Genomic DNA, 18235 nt, shown 5'->3' with positions numbered 1-18235 from the left:
TGGTACTATCATCTGCATATAATAAAATTTTGCAGTCTTTACTAATACTTATAGACATAAGATGACATGTATGGTTAGCTCGTACGCTGGACCATACGCGTATACTCATCGTGACGGTCCGACCATACGCGTAGGTCGGACCGTACGAGTATACGTATACGGTCCGGACCGTATGTGTACGGTCCAAATACTCATATGGTCTGGAACATAAATAAGCCAATATGTACAGATTGATGAGAGACGATAACAAGTTACGCAATTACATGAATGGCAAAATTATACAACATAATTACTTATTATCCTTGTATGGCGAATTGATATTTTTAGGCTTTTGATAATTCTTTAGCTGGTTTAATTCATATAGATCTGCAACAAAACAATATGAAATTTGGAGTGAACAAAACATTATCCTAATAAAAAAAGTCTCACAGATTTGAGTAAATTCCAAGTTAATTTCGGAAAGCAAATAAAAATGGCATCCAATTCATATTCCATTTTTCCCTACCTTTGTGTCCCTTTCCCATGATTTTGTGGAGCATCGTTTCTTGTCTTCCAAGTGTTTCTCTCATCATGCTCTCGACTTTCAGGATTTTCTTTTCTAATACTTCATTACTGACCAGTTTCCCTTTATAACCGGAAATTTTTAGTTTGCATGCGGACGACAACATAATACACCCGAATATCAAACCAGTAGCATAGTATAGCATTTTACCAAATTTCATACTGCTGTTAACAGCCATTTGAGCTGTAAAAAAAAGAAACACTGGATAATATAATATCACGCAAAATTTCATTAAAAAAGCTGTTAATATATTACTCAAAAATTCGAACGATCTAAAGTATATATATGTTGTGTACAAGATGTAAGTTTGTACAAATTATAATTTGTACAGGGTTTTTGTACAAGTTATAAGTTTTTTTACCCCTTCCTTCTTGCAACAGGTGATACAGGTGTATTGTATAAAATGTACCAGTGGAATGTTTTAAATTCAAAATATTATACTTCAACCTAACATTTAGTGCTATTCTCCTTGTCTTCAAACTGGAAATGAGGATACCTGAATGGTTTAAATTCTTATTTTATTTTTTTCCTTATACCATATTCATCTCCATACAAAATCTTTGTGTGGTCTTATAATGTTTTTGTATCAATGCTCAGTATTAGACTGTATCATGAAGTTGTGGAAATATGACAGAAATATGTGAAGCAAAAGACTGTGTGCTAAAATCATCCATTTTTGTTCAGCAGGTCATAAAACACTGATAACTTGTACAAAAATTCTGTACAAATTATAATTTGTACAACATTACAACTTGTACACAACATATATATCAATTCCTGTTATTGAAAATTCACTTGAAAAAAAATATACCACAGAGCATACAAGTCTACCATCTTACCTTGTCTGTTCGTCTATATCGTTGTTTTTTCCTTCTAAAACAACAATGTGACTCATACTCAAGCCCGCCATTCTGAAGTTGGGATACTTTCGCGGAAAAATTAAATTGGCGGCAATTAATAAAATTTTCTCTTTTTTTCGGTTTCTTATTTGCCGGTTTAGTCGGAAATGATGTGGTATCTTTTTATGTATCTAAAATTGAACTATATATATTAATATAAAAGAAAAATAACTAAAATCATTTGGAAAGCATGCAAGTCCTTAGAAACGACTGCGTTTGCCACTTTTTAAAGATAACAATACCACTGATATTAAAGCCCGCCATTCTGAAATTGCGTTTATTTCGCGGAAAATTTAAATGGCGGCAATTTGGATTTTTCAAGTTTTGTTTGCTGTTGTTTGAGTAAGATATTGACGTTACTCTAACGTCACAGTACTCAAATTGCACCGAGTACCCAAATTGCACCTATTGGACAGATATCATAGCTGCAGAAATCTAAGATTCTTACAAGTTTTCTTTGTGACTACACAATTTGTACTTTTATGATTTGACATTAGGCTCTACGCACGTCTTTCAACATAACTGAATATATTTAAATATGCACAAAACGTTCAAAAACGTTGAAAAAGTAAATCTACGGAAACGTCGACATGCTAGTTTCTAAAAACAGATATAGGAAGATGTGGTGTGAGTGCCAATGAGACAACTCTCCATCCAAATAACAATTTATAAAAGTAAACCATTATAGGCCAATGTAAGGCCTTCAACACGGATCCTTGGCTCACACCGAACAAAAAGCTATAAAGGGCCCTAAAATACTAGTGTAAAACCATTCAAACGGGAAAATCAACGGTCTAATCTGTATATAAAAAAAAAGAGAGAAACAAGAAACACGTATAAATTACATAAACAAACGACAACTGCTGTACATCAGATTCCTGATTTGTACAAGTCCATAAAGAAAATAAAGATACTTCTTCAAAAAGAATGGAAACTTTTGTCAGAATCATTAAAAAAAACGAAGGCGTAACAACTGTCAACTTGTCTTATGTGCAGTTTGGATAAAGTCAAGTTATATCTTTTAAGTGTGTGTCTTATGATAAAAGATAATACCCAAATTGGCCGTTCTTTAAAAAATACGATGAAAACTATGCGGAATTATTTGGGTTTTTTTTTTCTTCCGTCTTTACAGATAAATCAAGATTATAATAATCTTATTTTAAAACATGATTATTTTTTTAGTGTATAGATCTAGCTGAATTGTGTTTCCGAATGACCTTATTTCTGTTCCGAATATAAGACGAGATTTGTTTTGGCTCGGTTATTTATTTTTGCGTACAGGACGGATTATTTATTTTCATTTTCATGAAAACAAGGGACTGATTAATTATTTTCCCAATTATATCTATAATATTTAAAAACACAAAATTCTTAAGGAATCTTCTGAATTCCAAACTGCATATATTGGATGCTACAAGTAGCCTCTTTTAAAAGTAACAGCAAATATTTTGCCGAGCGGAGCGAGTAAAAAAAATAGGCAAAGGGTTTTGGGGCCGTTGCCCTTAGAACCTATAGAAAATGATGCAAACTTATGCAATCTGTGTGTTTTCGAGAAAAGTTGAAAAAAGAATGATTTAAATTCAAAATATCTGATTCATATCAATGGTGAGTTATTTATTTTCAAAATTCTACTGCCCCTACCCCAGAATATCAAATGGTCGTCTGCTAAGGTATTAACTCCATCGTGCAAAGTAAATCGACGAATGATTTTTCTTTAAAAAAAAAAGTTTTTGGCTTTCAAATATTTAGTGCTATGCGGAAAAGATGAAGATAACTCCAAAATATGATCGCTTCGGGCGCATGAAATTTATAACTTATTTTCTATTTTCTCACTTTAATAGCAGATCTTTTTCTAGCCAATGGTTATCTTGGTCTGACCTCGGTCACAAACTATCAGTGGTGTTACACTAAGGGAAACGATACTATTTATTTTGCCATAGGCGATAATATTATCATAAGCAACACGGCGCACACATGTGGAGCCGGATCTGCTTACCTTTCTGGAGCGCCTGAGATCACCCCTCCCCCCCCTTTTGGTAGGTTTTGTGTTTATTAGTCTTTAGTTTTCTATGTTGTCTTCTGTACTTTTATTTGTCTGTTTGTCTTTTTATTTTTGCCATGGCGTTGTCAGTATTTTGTTGATCTATGAGTTTGACTGTCCCGCTGGTATCTTTCGTCCCTCTTTATACTTTACTTATATTTTCTAAATATACCACTTTTTATAATAAAAACTTGGAAAAAACAGATATGTGTGATGTTAGTAATTTATTATTCTGTTTTTAAAAATTAAAGCCAAATATAGTATCATGACCAACATCCAACAGAGCTTCTTTATGTTTTATCCATGACCACCGTAATTTTATACCAAATTTATGAAATTTAAGAAGTCCTTTCGAATAGTTCTCTAGAAAATATTTCAATAGGTTTCAAAATTTAGATTGTAAATATACACACTGCTGCTATTCATAGATTAATAAAAAAAAAAGTTTGGATGATAAAAATCAGTCGGAAACAGAATCGTTTCCCAAAATATAACAATTTACGTTAGTAACGCCATTACCTCCCCTGTAACCGAATTTGATTCGCAATCGATTCGAATTCAATTTGAATTAAACGTACGTTTGAACGAGGCATTAATTGACTTCCTTCAACTGGGTACACAAAAAGCCAACCTAATGCTGGGAAAATGTAATAGTACCATTTTCCTTTAAATCTTTGCTGACACAATATGGGAGAAGGATGTAGTAAGGGTAACTTTGTCTGCAATAGGAGACGTTATGAACTCGTGCAAGATTGTGATTTTAGAGAAAAATAAAGATGATTATGAATAGTTATGAAAGGATAGAATTATTGCATTCCAAAATGATCCACGAGTCTATTGTCAATAATAATTAATACATTTGGTATGTAAAAAACGCAAAGTTTCATTATTCTGTAAATAATTTAATTCTGAAATCAGTTTTTCTTTCCCTTATTCTTATTTTTTTACTATTTTTTTTCACATTTTAGCACCTCCTTATTTTCTTTTCTTCTTTAATACCTTATTGGGGGGGGGGGGGATTATTTTCTGTTCTATGACCCATCCCATATATCACCTCACCCTCATTTACGTTGATCATTGTGATATTCTTCTGTTACCTATTCTAACATCCATTTCACTTATCTTAAACTGAGTATTACCGTGCATATTGTTAGTATACGTGTTTTTCAATCTACATCAAATTTATGGGAGGAGGGTTTGATTTCACAAAACGGATGCAGACTTTTCTCGCTGTGTTGAAGATTCAGTTGTGGCCTTGGGCTGTTTTCTGCTCTTTGGGAGGTTTGTCGTCTCTTTGAACCATTCCCCGTTTCCTTTTTCGGTGTTATAGATATAAGAAGATGTAGTATGAGTCAAAGAACTCTCTATCCAAGTCAAAATTAGTAAAAGTTTACCATTGCAGGTACGGCCTTCAAAACGGAGCCGTGGCTCACACCGAACAGCAAGCTATAGTATAAAGGACCCAAAAATAACTAGTGTTACACCATTCAGCCCGGAAATACAACACCAACGGTCTAATCTATAAAAATAACGAGAAAGTTTTCACACGAGGAACACTTGTGAACCACATCAACAAACGACAACCACTGAACAACAGGTTCCTGACTTAGAAAAGGTGCAAACAATTGCAGTGGGGTTAAACGTTTTAACAGGCGCCAACATTCATCCACATCTGAACAATTAGTGACACATCACAACATGGAAAGGCACTCTTTAAAATATCAATATGACTGCATTAAATATAAACAGATCGCTGAGTCAAATGGGAACTCCCAAGAAGGTATACAAGCGTTCATCCATGAGAGCCTAGAAACATATAGCGTATGAATACTGTCATCACTATTCACGCCATATTTTATACATGGTAGATTACACAAAGCATAATGCAAATGTCCTTATAAATATGCATTCTCTTATATGACCAAAAACAAAACAAAAAAGAGATTTCATCTTTAATAAGTTCATTCATCAGCTAAACAAGTCTTTGAATACGCAAACACTTTAACTTCCATTAGGTTGAACCATTCCTGGACTCCTATGGCAAGCTTGACATACCGTCCATTTGTAGGTTTACTGCAATTCAGAATAAGGTACTCTCCGTTATTAGCATGGCCTTTGTAATGAGTGCAGAGCTTCATTTCACTTAAAGTTGGACCAACCAGAATATCCAATTTACGGAGTCTACGACCTAAAAATGAAAATGTTTATCAGACAGTAGAAATACGTTATCATGTGGCAACTATTATCAAATATGCCAGTTCCTGCAGAGTGAGTAGATGCTGCATTGAGAAGAAATTCGTTAAAATCAGAAAATGCCTGGAAAACAGATTTTTCAATACAATTGTAGACATATACTTGTATCACTATCTTTCAATTACTGGTGGCACAAAAAAGCCGTTTTTTCTTGACAGAAACTTAGATATAAGATGTGGTACGAGTGCCAATGAGACAACTCTCCATCCAAGTCACAATTTATAAATGAAAAACCATTATAGGTCAAAGTACGATTGTTAATTTGCTGGCCTACTGCTTATAGTTTCTAAGAAACAGAGTTAACCAACCAAATTAAACCGTTGACCAATGAACCATGAAAATGATGTCAAGGTCAGAAGACATCTGTCAGTTGGACATGAACACCTTACAGTCCTTCCATGCATTAAATATACTATATATTTTGCATTCAGTATAAGAAAAACAGACCAAAACACAAAAACTTAACTATAACCACTGAACCATGAAAATGGGGTCAAGGTTAGATGAAACCTGCAAGTTAAACATGTACACCTTATAATCCTTTCATACACCAAATAAACTAGACCTATTGCTTAAAGTATCTGAGATATATGGACTTGACCACAAAAACTAAACCATGAAATGAGGTCAATTGAAAACTGCATGTCTGATGGTCACGAGGACCTTGCAAGGTACGCACATACCAACTAAAGTTATCCCATTACCCATAATTATAAGAGAGAAATTAACATTACAATTAATCTAAAAAAATTTCAAGTTGTTACTGAACCATGAAAATGAGGACAATGACAATGGACATGTGACAGACAGAAACTTCGTAACATATAAGGCATCTATAAACAAGGTATAACGCATCCAGTTCTTCCACTGCCTCCTCAAATATAAAGCTTTCAAGAAGGTAGCTAACACTGCCGACCAGGGCCGTAACTACCAATGAGGCAGGGGAGGCAACTGCCTCCCCTGAAGTTTCTACACCAAAATTTTTTTGTAGTAAAAAAATAAAATATTGACAATATGAACACGAAGAACTTGAATTTATATTATAAACAATACAAGTTAACAGTTTTAACAGTGTTATCATGATACGTGATATGTCTGTCATTTTTCGGATTTTTGATCGAAAGTAAACCGTTCAAGTATTTGTTTTATTTTTTTTTCGTGTGGCCGTCCGTCTGTTATTCAGTATTGAGGGGTCAGTATTCGTATGAAAACACATATGAAACTTTGCTTTCGATAATTTTGAATAAAAACTTAACTATTCACATTTATTTCGGGGCTCAATTATTTAAGCAGAGGAAGTTCCTTTTGTATTGTGAATCTTTTAAGATATCGGAAATTCGTTACCGGCTGAATCAGCTGTTGGATCCTTTTTTTTAAGTTTCCCGATCGTACGAGAACATTATGGTCAATGCCTTAGTAGGTAAACACTCCCATTCGTTGTAGCAGGGACTTTCTATACTAAGTATATACTAGACTAGTATCGAAAGTCCCTGTTTGATGTTATATACATGTCTGTTCAGCTTTCAACAATATTTGAAATTCAAGATCCTTGATAAAAAAAAAAAAATATCTTGTGTTTTATAATCTTGCTTTATATGTTTTTTGAACTTACCAGTTTCTAAAAAAATATCTTTAAATACAGAAAATACAGATAATAATTGTTTGCATGAGAATTGCTCCAAGGATCCAGCAAAACCGATCTTTCTTAAAGTAAGGAAATCGAAGGAAAATGGGTAATTTTAGCCATTCCATTTGAGAAAAAAATCCACGGTGACAATGTATTTAATGTTAACAATTATAGGTCAAAGTACAGCCTTCAAGACGGAGCTAACCTTGGCTCGCCCCAAACAGCAATCTCAGCTTGTTTTTGCATAAAAGTTGCTTCCAGGTTCAAGCAATACTGATGTTTCTTAAAGTAAGGAAATCGAAGGGAAACGGGTAATTTTTAGCCAATGACTGAGAGAAAAAGATCGGCGGTATCAAAGGGGGCTCAATCGGCGGCCCCCAAACCCCTGCCTCCCCTGAATTCGAACCCTAGTTACGGCCCTGCCGACGCCGCCGGATCACTATCCCTATGCTGAGCTTTCTGCAACAAAAGTCGCAGGGTCGACAAAAAATCATTAATTTATCTATTTACCTGTACCGAAATAATGTGTTTGCGGATGAATCCAACCTACATTGTAACCTGCAGTAATCCGATGTTCAGTACATCAGTACTTTGATTTTTATGTATATATGCCTTTAGACGATGTACTTTCCTCGTTTGTTTAAATATTTTATCTGATTCCTTGTATCAAAACATACTATCTCTAGTACAAATTAAAATATTTCTGATTTCGTCATGCTCGTAAGCGAGTTACGGTTGATCTGAATTTTACTTAAGATTAATATTCAGATAATATGACCATTAAATATTCCAAAAAATACCTTGATTTCCATTTTTTTTTATTTCCGATTTTACATACACTTTGAAAACATCAGACATTCATTTACTTACCAACGTTATCTGCTCTGTTCCAAATTTCAACATGATGAACTGAAAAGGAAGATCCAAGGTCAACCCACCAATATGGCTTCTTGTCAAAATTTGTCATAAACATTGTAGTGAGATCGCCGTCAACAGCATTGCCAGAAGGGTACAGAGCATTGTGGGAACTTTGACTTGTCATTTTCTCGTGAGACACATCTTCAATACGCAAATGACCTGTAAGCGGATCTTAGAAAAAAGAAAGAATAAAAAGTCGTTGAACTGCCAGCTTTATATAATTTATAAGTATAATTATAATACATTGTGACTTAAGGTAGATGGGGAGTCTAAATTATAATCCATAGAATTTTTTAATAATTTGCCAAAATGATAATACAATGCCTTTTAAAAAAAAATAATAAAAAGAATGGTCACCCCGGGCTTATTTTCACGCTACACAGTGTTCAAAATTGACAAATTTTGTATAGATTGTGCATGGAAAACCCAATTTTCTGCAATAAAGCGTAATCTACAACATAGAATTTTGAGATAACATATGAGAAGATGGCTTTAAAGTAATAAGAAACCTCAAATAAAAAAAAAATAATGCATATGTTTTTTTTATAACTCAATGGATAGTTTTCATTATAAAACTTATGTACATATACTTTTTTCTGAAGAAAATTCTTTAATTTATTCATATGTAGAAGAAGTTTACTTTATTTTAATTGCTTCCTTCCAGCAAGCAATTTCCCCCGACATATTTTCCGTATGCAAAGTGACCTCAGTGTGACCCATCTCGTAAAAATCCGGTGATCACAATACGCATGGATGTCCTTAAAATAGACCATTATCTGAATTTACATGTTAAACACGTGCTCAATTTCCATCCCTTTTTTTGTTGATTATTTGTCGATTGTTGACAAACAGGTGACAATCGTTAAACTTCGGCTTCAAAACACGAACTTTAATTACCTGCCATATTTTGACAACACTGACCGATTGGGAAAAAAAATCACAATTATACGAAATTTACACGAAAACAAGAATGTGTCCATAGTACACGAATGCCCCACTCGCACTATCATTTTCTATGTTCAGTGGACCGTGAAATTGGGGTCAAAACTTTAATTTGGAAATAAAATTAGAAAGATCATATCATAGGGAACATGTGTACTAAGTTTCAAGTTGATGTAACTTTAACTTAATCAAAAACTACCTTGACCAAAAACTTTAACCTGAACTTCCCACTATCATTTTCTATGTTCAGTGGGCCATGAAATTGGGGTCAAAACTATAATTTGGCATTAAAATTAGAAAGATCATATCATGGGGAACAAGTGTACTAAGTTTCAAGTTGATTGGATTTCAACTTCTTCAAAAGCTACCTTGACCAAAAACTTTAACCTGAAGCGGACGGACGAACGGAGGCACAGACCAGAAAACATAATGCCCCTCTACAACGTAGGTGGGGCATAAAAATGATAAATTCGTGCACAGAAGACTAAGTTTATGATGTTTGTATGCATTAGTTCAAGAATTGGAAGAACTTTATTTTTCACCGGTTACTCGTTTCTTATGACTTTAAGGTAGCACAATACAAAGATTTGTTTACCTCCAATCACTAACCTTTAAAATGCTGTAACTTTCTTATGAATGCATAGAAAATAATAAAAGAGGTATATATAGATAGATAAAAGATTAATCTTTTAAATGGTTGCAATATTTTTATTATGCAATCATTATGTAATCAATTATTATGTAATTAGTGGCAAAATCTGGGTCAGTTCACTTGAATGAATTTAGCTCTATCATTTCTTTAACTATACAGAAAATTTTAACGTAATCTTAATCAACACATCATGGGCTTCCAAAGGGTGTCTCAAATTGTCCTTGTGGTATTCCATTCTCTCATAAATCTCTAATTAGTGTAAACATCCTAACCACACAAAAGAGGATAATGTTTGATTAGGTGTAAAGTTTGTTCTATACATTCTATCTGAAATCTGAGACACCCTTTTGTAGATAATGGCCATAGGAACAACATATAATAAAATCAACCCCCTAGGGATACCTATGCAGAAACTAATTTCATTTGAAAGTGGAAATTTGGTGAAAAATATTTTAGACACAGTTAACATTATAATTGGTTACATAATTGTTGCATAATACTAACATTGCATTAATTTGAAAGAGTAATCTGTTAGCTATCCAAAACTACCACTTTTATAAATTTTGAAGCATTATTAAGAAAGTTACAGCATTTTAAAACTTGGGAGTTGTAGTTATAAAATCTTTGTATTGTGCTACCTTAAGGTAGATCACAAGTATATATTTTTTGAGACAGAATTTTTTTATAATTTGCCAAAATGAAGATTTTACTATGCTCTTTTCAAAAATTTAATAAAAAGTATGGGTCACCGTGCTATTTTTCAAGCTATGAGGCGTTGAAAATTGCCAAAATTTGGTTAGTTTGTTCATGAAAAAACACATTAGTGTGCATAAAAAAAATTCTATGAGATAAAATTTTGAAATAAATTGTAAGAAGAAAGGTTTCATAATATGTTTTAAGAAAATAAGAAGAAAACATGGTGTCACCGAACTTATTTTCTTGCTACAAGTAAAAATAAAAAATTTCCCTATTAACCCAGTATAAATTTTGTACTAAAAGAGTTATCTCCCCTTAAATGGCACATTTGAAAAAAAAAGATTTTAAACCAAAAGAAATTATATTTGTTAAAATATTTTGAATAATACGATTAATTAACAAGTTTTCTCTAAATAGAAAAAATAGTCTAACCATTGAATTGCAAATCTGTCTCCATATTTGCAGATTTAGGCAAATAACTAGACCGATTTTGTAATGTGATTGTACAATCCAAGATGGCGGTATACCATGAATCTACCTTAATAGTATGCTTTCAGTTAAGAAAAAGAAACAATGGGGTCACCGGACCCGTTTTCTTGCTACATTATAAAATAGGTAAATTCCTAACACATTTTAGTGTAAAATAACCTTAATCTGGATTATCTGCCCTTGCATTTGAGTTGCCTCCACTTATGTAGCAAAGTTGGAAAAAAATTGATCAAACAATTTTTTTTTTTTTTTTTTTTTTTTTTTTTTTGTATAATACAAATGTTACTGTATAGCCAGTCAAGGTCGTTAAACACTTCCATATATACCTTAAATGTTCAGTGTTGGTATGCAAAGTTATACGTTTTGAAAAGCAATTTATAAGCGAATGTTGTAATGCCTAATTGAAAGCAAACTTTAATCCATCATAGAATAAAAAGGGCGATGTCCTTATAATAGTATAAACATATTGTGAATAAGTTAACCGATATAACAACAGAAAAAATAAAGCACCAACTTGTCTTCTTGGTCACTGTGCCTATACAGCTGTGGGTAACTTAACTTAAGTTACCCACAGCCCAAGATGGCGGACTCTAAACTCGTTGATATTTTATTCATACAAAATCTACCATTTGCGACGTTTTTCAAGCAGAATGTTAATATTTATAGGATTCTTGAATAAAGAAATCACTAATAATTACCATAAGTTTGTTATTTTAGATGACGAAATGATATTTTTATGCTGCGTTCACACGTTATATGAATTCGATTCGCATTGACTGATTCGCATTAATTGATTTGCATTCACTGATTCGCATTAACTGATTCGTATAACTGATTCGCATTAACTGATTCGTATAACTGATTCGCATTAACTGATTCGTATTAATTTAATGCCTTGTTCACACGTTTATTTAATTCGAATTGAATTCGGATCGAATGCGAATCGAATTCTCTAATCGCGTTCACATACTCTTTTTTGGGGTATAGTGTTGGGTACCCCCTTAAATTCGAATTGATTCAAATTGACTAAATCGCATTAGAAATCATCAGTTGGAGTCAATCAAACAATATCCCAGTAGATAACATAACTAGAGAGCCTGTGTCGCTCACCTACATCTTAATTCTGTGATTTTTTAAATACAAATGTAATGTAAAATAAGGTTAAAATCATTATAAATAGTATTTGATACCCTAATAATGATTGAGGCCAATGTTGGTTTGATAATTTTAGATCTTGGTTAGTTTCTTAAATTAGTTTTCTATCTGCAATAAAACTATGGAATTTCGAGTCAGTAACGCATAACCCAATTAGACAAATTGACTAGAGGCTGTCAAGAGCCTGTGTCGCTCACCTGGATCTACTGTGGTTTTGGAAAGAATATAAAATAAGGTTATAATCATTATACTAGTAAAAAGTATTAGATATCCTTATGATGATTGGGGCCAGTGTTGGTTTAATTCGGCCCAGTAGTTACATAAAAAAAGCAGGTCATCCTATTGTAGTCTTACAATAGTTACTGAAGACCCTTTATCATTAATTAAATTTAAGAAATAATTCATGGAAGCCATAGATTTGTTGGAAATTTACACATGGCCTGGGCCGTGATATTCGAATTTTATCCTGAGCGTTAGCGAGGGATAAAATTAACGAATATCACGGCCCAGGCCATGTGTAAATTTACAACAAATCTATGGCTTCCATGAATTATTTCGATTCTAATAGGACAAATACGATCAGTAAAAAACTGAAGCGATGATGGGTATACCGTGTGTGTGGCTGTTCTATTTTACCCACTGTTCGATAAATGTAAAACAAATCTAATAAACCTGCATGAATGATTTCTTAACTAACCGCTAGAAAAAAAATGTGATTACTTTTGATACTTCTCAGTAAACCCAACATTTGCAATTTTAAATTTACATTTTTTATCGTAAGCTACCGTCAAATTCACTGTTGACATGTTGTAACCAAGGAGCCGCCATGTTGACTTGCTGAAATCAGTAAATGTGCGAATAATGCAATAGAACAGAAAACAAGCAACACCTACCTCAATAATTTATTTATGCAATTGTATCCGAGTTCAGAAGGTAAACGCAATAGAAAAACGTTCAGCTTTGACGTTTTCATTCGTATGACGTCATGTTTTGAAATGACGTTAATGCGCCAAAATCATTGGAATTTCGCGGAATTTTAATTTATTTTGTTTTTGTCCATTTTTCTGTTCTCTAATGTGTAAATTCTTTTTGTTATGCGTCAGAATCAGAATAAATGTTCTGTAGGGTTTTATTCAATTGTAATTGTTAACACAGCGAAATCCACAACCGTTTACACATAGGTTACGATACATGTGGATTTACGTGGGAGGCATATTTAAACAGCCATTTGTGTACATCTTGGAGTCTGCGCTAAGTATAGATATATCGAGAATTTTATCACGGTGTTGTTTACAAAGCGTAAGAAGCACGTCATATTTAGTTTTCTATGCCCTATTCTTAGCAAAGGCGGCCATGTTGGTTTGATGGCAGCGTCATCGGATACATTTTTCAATCAATATAACCTATTGATGAAGTTTAATTCTATTTGGCCCAATTGATAAAGTGAAAAATATTTTTGTAAAATTTACAAAAAAAATAAGAAAATTGACTATAAAGGGCAATAACTCCTTCAGAGGTCAATTGACAATTTGTTTTCATGTTGTCTTGCTTGTAGATCTTACTTTGCTTAACATTATTGCCGGTTACAGCTATTTCTATGTATAATAATATTTAAGATAATAACCAAAAACTGCAAAATTTCCTTACAGAACATAAGTCAATAACATACTTGGCGGAGATACGAAGTTCAGGAAACTGCTTCGCAATTGTCCATGCTTTATGCGTTTTGATTGCAGAATTAATATGTCTCAACAAATTTCACCAATGTTCTATTTCTAGCCTTGATGGCCATCTTGGTTGATGGGCGGGGCCATCGGATACATTTTTAAACTAGAAACAATAATTATGATTTAGGCCAAGTTTGGATTTATTTTATCCGGTAGTTTCAGAGAAGATTTTAAATAAAGTTAACGATCGACGACCACCAAGTGACGAGAAAAGCTTACTTGACCCTCTAGTCCTGGTGAGCTAAAAATGTATATTCAGTGAACGAAGCAGTCTCAGAATGTCTATAAAAAGTCTAACAAATGATCATTTTCAGTATGTTTTTACTTAAAATTAGATGCCTATCATATTCCTTATCGTACACTATACCTTTACACGGGCTTTCCAGCATTTGGTTTAGCATTTCTTCTCTCTTTTTAAGCGTTGTATTCAGCATGGTCTCGAGTTTCAGGATTTTCTCTAATAGTCGGTTGTTATTGATGAATTTCCCTGTATAATTGTAAAGTCCAATTTCGCAAGCAGACGACAACATTGTACATCCGAATATCAAAACAGTAGCACAGTATAGCATTTTAGCAAATGTCATACTGTTGTAAACAGCCAGCGGTAACCATTTGGGCTGTAAAAAAGTACGTGATGAGATAATCAAACAACAAACTGTTTGTGTAAATACAAAACTGATTCAAATTCTTAGTATATAAGTGAACCGATTAAATGTATATGCTAAGGAAATACTTATATTTCTGTTATTGATAATTCAAAACGAGTAGACTACCATATGAAAATATAGAGATGTGAAACAATTACCAATGCGTCAACTATCCACCAGTAGAAATGAAGTGGATTTACGAAAGGCAACAGTACGACCTCCAACAATGAGAAAAACCAATACTGCATAGTCGGCGATAAAAGGCCCCGGCATGCAAAAATGTCACTGATATATTTCAATTGAGAAAACTTTCGGCCTAATAAGTAATTCATAACAAAACAATTTGCGAGAAAAAAAAAATATGCCAGACACGAACCAACGACGACAAATGAAAAACATGCTTCTCAGTCGGAAAGCAGGTATATGTATCACAACTTACAAGAGGATTATGTTATAGATATTTTTTATCTTTTGAATAGTTTTGCGGTGTTTCGTAAATTTTCCCCTATCTTTTGTAGAAAGCCCCGGCCTTAACCCCAAGAGACAAGATAATATAGAAAGAATAAGATGTTCGTTATTTGTGTGCGCTGACATTACCCTGACACAACTTGAGTATGTGAAGATTTAGATATAAAGGGAAAAGCAATTCTTGACAGTGATTATATCAGACTTTCACGGATTACAGCCAACGGAAAAACAATTTTACAAGGACAGTTTTATGAATGGCTGTTTAAAGAATGTTATTTGTCGGACTAAAATTATGCTGCATTAGAGATTTAAGTATGAACTGCATGGACGATTCCCAGTTGAAAATGAAATTGCTTTGCTGCAAAGCGTGAGTATTTGTTTTATCAATCAACATTATTAAGTTAAAATGTTTATATTTTTATATTTAAGATTTTGAATAAATTATTCCCCCATTTAGTTTACATCAAAAGCCCAAACCATAATTGATATTTAATTTCTAGAATAAGAAAATGCTATATAAATTGGCCTAAAATTTAAGCTAAGTTTTGGGTAACTCGATCCTATCAATTATAACTGTCTTGCGTGACATTTTTATAAGTAAAAATACTCGTGTCGAGTTGTCAGCTGCAGACTCACCTTATTTATTTCCAAACCATAAACAAACTTTTTTTTTATCAGGCCTCAATGATAAACGGATTTTTTTAACCTTTATAATAAAACGATATTTTTGCAGGCTAGAAGTCTCGTTTATAGAGGGAGGAAGGAAATCCACAACAAATGTCGCAAGTTGACAATTGACAAGAACTGATGTACGCAAATATTTTATTTTGAAGAGCAGCAAGGACGCATGTCGAAAGAAGTCGACATAAAGAAATCGAATCTACTCAGAAAAAAGAAAATAAAAACCGATTATACGCACCTCTTATACTCTAGAAGTAACAGCATTCAAACATCAACTGTAGGAGGAGTTATGTGGAATAATCATACATCCATATTGTGACAGACGGAAGGACGGACGAACAGGGGTAAAACTATATGCCCCCTCCCAAAACCACACACGATTTTTAGCCGGTTGATTTCGCGGAATTTTTTGTCGTCACTGAAGACTCTGATGCAACCCCTGCATGTTGGAGATAGAGCTTGACGACAACGGACGTTTCGAACGTTCTGACTTGGGACAGACACATAAAGAATGTGCCGGGGTTAAACATGTTTTTTAACGCTAATCCTCCTTTTTTTGGGGGACAGTGGTGTAACAACACAACATAAGAACAAAATAAAAAAATCAGTTAAACATATCAGATGGATAGAATTGAGCAAAAAAACATCATTCAAAGGCACAGATCGAACGTGGCAGAGTACAGATCTGACAGAAGCTTATCATTTCTATTCCATTTATGAATAAAATAAAGTAGCACAATAAAATAGAGCAGAGCATACAGGCGTCCGCCATCTTACCTTGTTGGTCGCCTCGACAGTCGCAAAGCGGTCCCCTAGAAACGACTTCTTCTTTTAAGTGCAACACTGGGACTGATACTGATACTAAAGCCCGCCAATAATTCCGACGTTGTGTCAATTTCGCGGAAAAATGAACACTGTTGACAATTTGGAACATATTCTCAATTTATCTTTCATACTTGCTCTGTGAGTTGGAAATTGATATATTTTTTATGTCTTAAAGTCATATGAAATGAGTGACCGGTGAAAAATAATGTTATTCCAATTCTTGAACCAAATCATGCAAACATTATAAACTTAGTCTTCTGTGCACGATTTTATCATTTTTTCGCATAAATTTCGTATAATCGTAATTTTTTTTTTCAATCGGTCAATGTTGTTAATTAAAGTTCGTGTTTTGAAGCCGAAGTTTAACGATTGTCACCTGTTTGTCAACAAATCAACAAAAGCATGGATATTGAGCACGTGTTTACCATGTACAATCCGATAATAGTTTATTTTAAGGACATTCATGCGTACTGCGATCACCGGATTTTTACGAGATGGGTCACACTTAGGTCACTTTGCTTACGGAAAATATGTCGGGGAATTGCAATTAAAATAAAGTAAACTTCTTTTAAATATCTTTTTAAAGTATCATATTCATTATTAATTGACTTCCTTCAACTGGGTACATAACAGGCCAACCTAATGCTGGGAAAATGTAATAGCAAATTTTATTTCTGTCACAAAACCCAAATCTCTCACTTAATAAAGAGCTCTTCAAAATTCGAACGAATGTTGCAGACCCAAATCAAATTTACATATCCAGCCTTCGTGTGTCAAAATTTTACAATATATGTTAATCTATCTATGTCTTTCATTAGTAAATGTTGTTTAATTTATTTCCAAAATTGTAGTTTTAGAAAGTCCGTTGAACTGTCACACTCGCCGATTTTTATTTTCCCGTTTCGGCTATTTGTTGAGTGTTTTATGAAAAACAGTATAGGCATTTACAGTCGTTTCTAAGATCTGAAATTTTATTTAAACATGACCAGATGTTTTTAAGTCTATGAAAACAAATATGTAGAAATTTTAAGGGGATATATTAAAAAGAAAGAAAAAAACACGATCTTTTTGTTTGTGTCTTTAAATCAAAATGTCACAAAACGCCGTTTTTTTTTACATTTAGTTACCAGTATGATAAATCATGTAACACAGTTTTGGAGGGGATTTTTTATTTATGATAGCATAAAAAATAATATATAACATAAAAATTTACATTTCAGGGATTTATTTGAACTCATTTTCGACTACATGTATTTACGACACAACCAGCAACTACTTTTGTCTATACAGTGTTATAGTCATAATGTCTCACCATTCTTTTTTATTTAAATGTATTGTGTTTCTCCAAAAACAATTCTTTGCTTTACAGATCATCAGCAGTCAGGCATTGTGTTTTTTTTTTAAAGAAAAAGAAAATAATTCCCTCAAATGTAAGGTATATAAATGAAATAAATATCATTTTATTTATCCGTACAATATTGTTTTTGGTGTGTATTCTATTTAATTATGTGTACCATTAGAACATACATGAAATTTTGCAAAATTCAAAATGTTTTTATTTTAATCTTAGCTCTTTCATCTTTAATCAGTAGGCTATTTTCCCAAGGAAAATGCATTAGGGGATTGTACACTTCGTTAGTGCAGCTATTAAGA

General features: G+C 33.2%; 2 long non-coding RNA genes across 2 annotated transcripts; both read right to left on the bottom strand.

Annotated features, from left to right (window-relative positions):
• Window positions 1-505: 505 nt before the first annotated feature.
• On the bottom strand, window positions 506-1538 carry LOC143076217 (uncharacterized). Its single transcript, XR_012978567.1, has 2 exons — window positions 1402-1538; window positions 506-745 (listed from the first exon to the last, which is right to left on the bottom strand). It is a non-coding gene; the product is annotated as an uncharacterized LOC143076217 (long non-coding RNA).
• Window positions 1539-5442: 3904 nt separating this feature from the next.
• On the bottom strand, window positions 5443-16670 carry LOC143076216 (uncharacterized). Its single transcript, XR_012978566.1, has 4 exons — window positions 16535-16670; window positions 14329-14578; window positions 8253-8471; window positions 5443-5690 (listed from the first exon to the last, which is right to left on the bottom strand). It is a non-coding gene; the product is annotated as an uncharacterized LOC143076216 (long non-coding RNA).
• Window positions 16671-18235: the final 1565 nt, after the last annotated feature.

The sequence above is a fragment of the Mytilus galloprovincialis genome, chromosome 5 (genome assembly GCF_965363235.1).
Source record: "Mytilus galloprovincialis chromosome 5, xbMytGall1.hap1.1, whole genome shotgun sequence".
Lineage (NCBI taxonomy): Eukaryota > Metazoa > Mollusca > Bivalvia > Mytilida > Mytilidae > Mytilus > Mytilus galloprovincialis.
The sequence above is the reverse complement of the archived record's forward strand: the minus strand, read 5'-3'. Positions and strand labels throughout refer to the sequence as shown.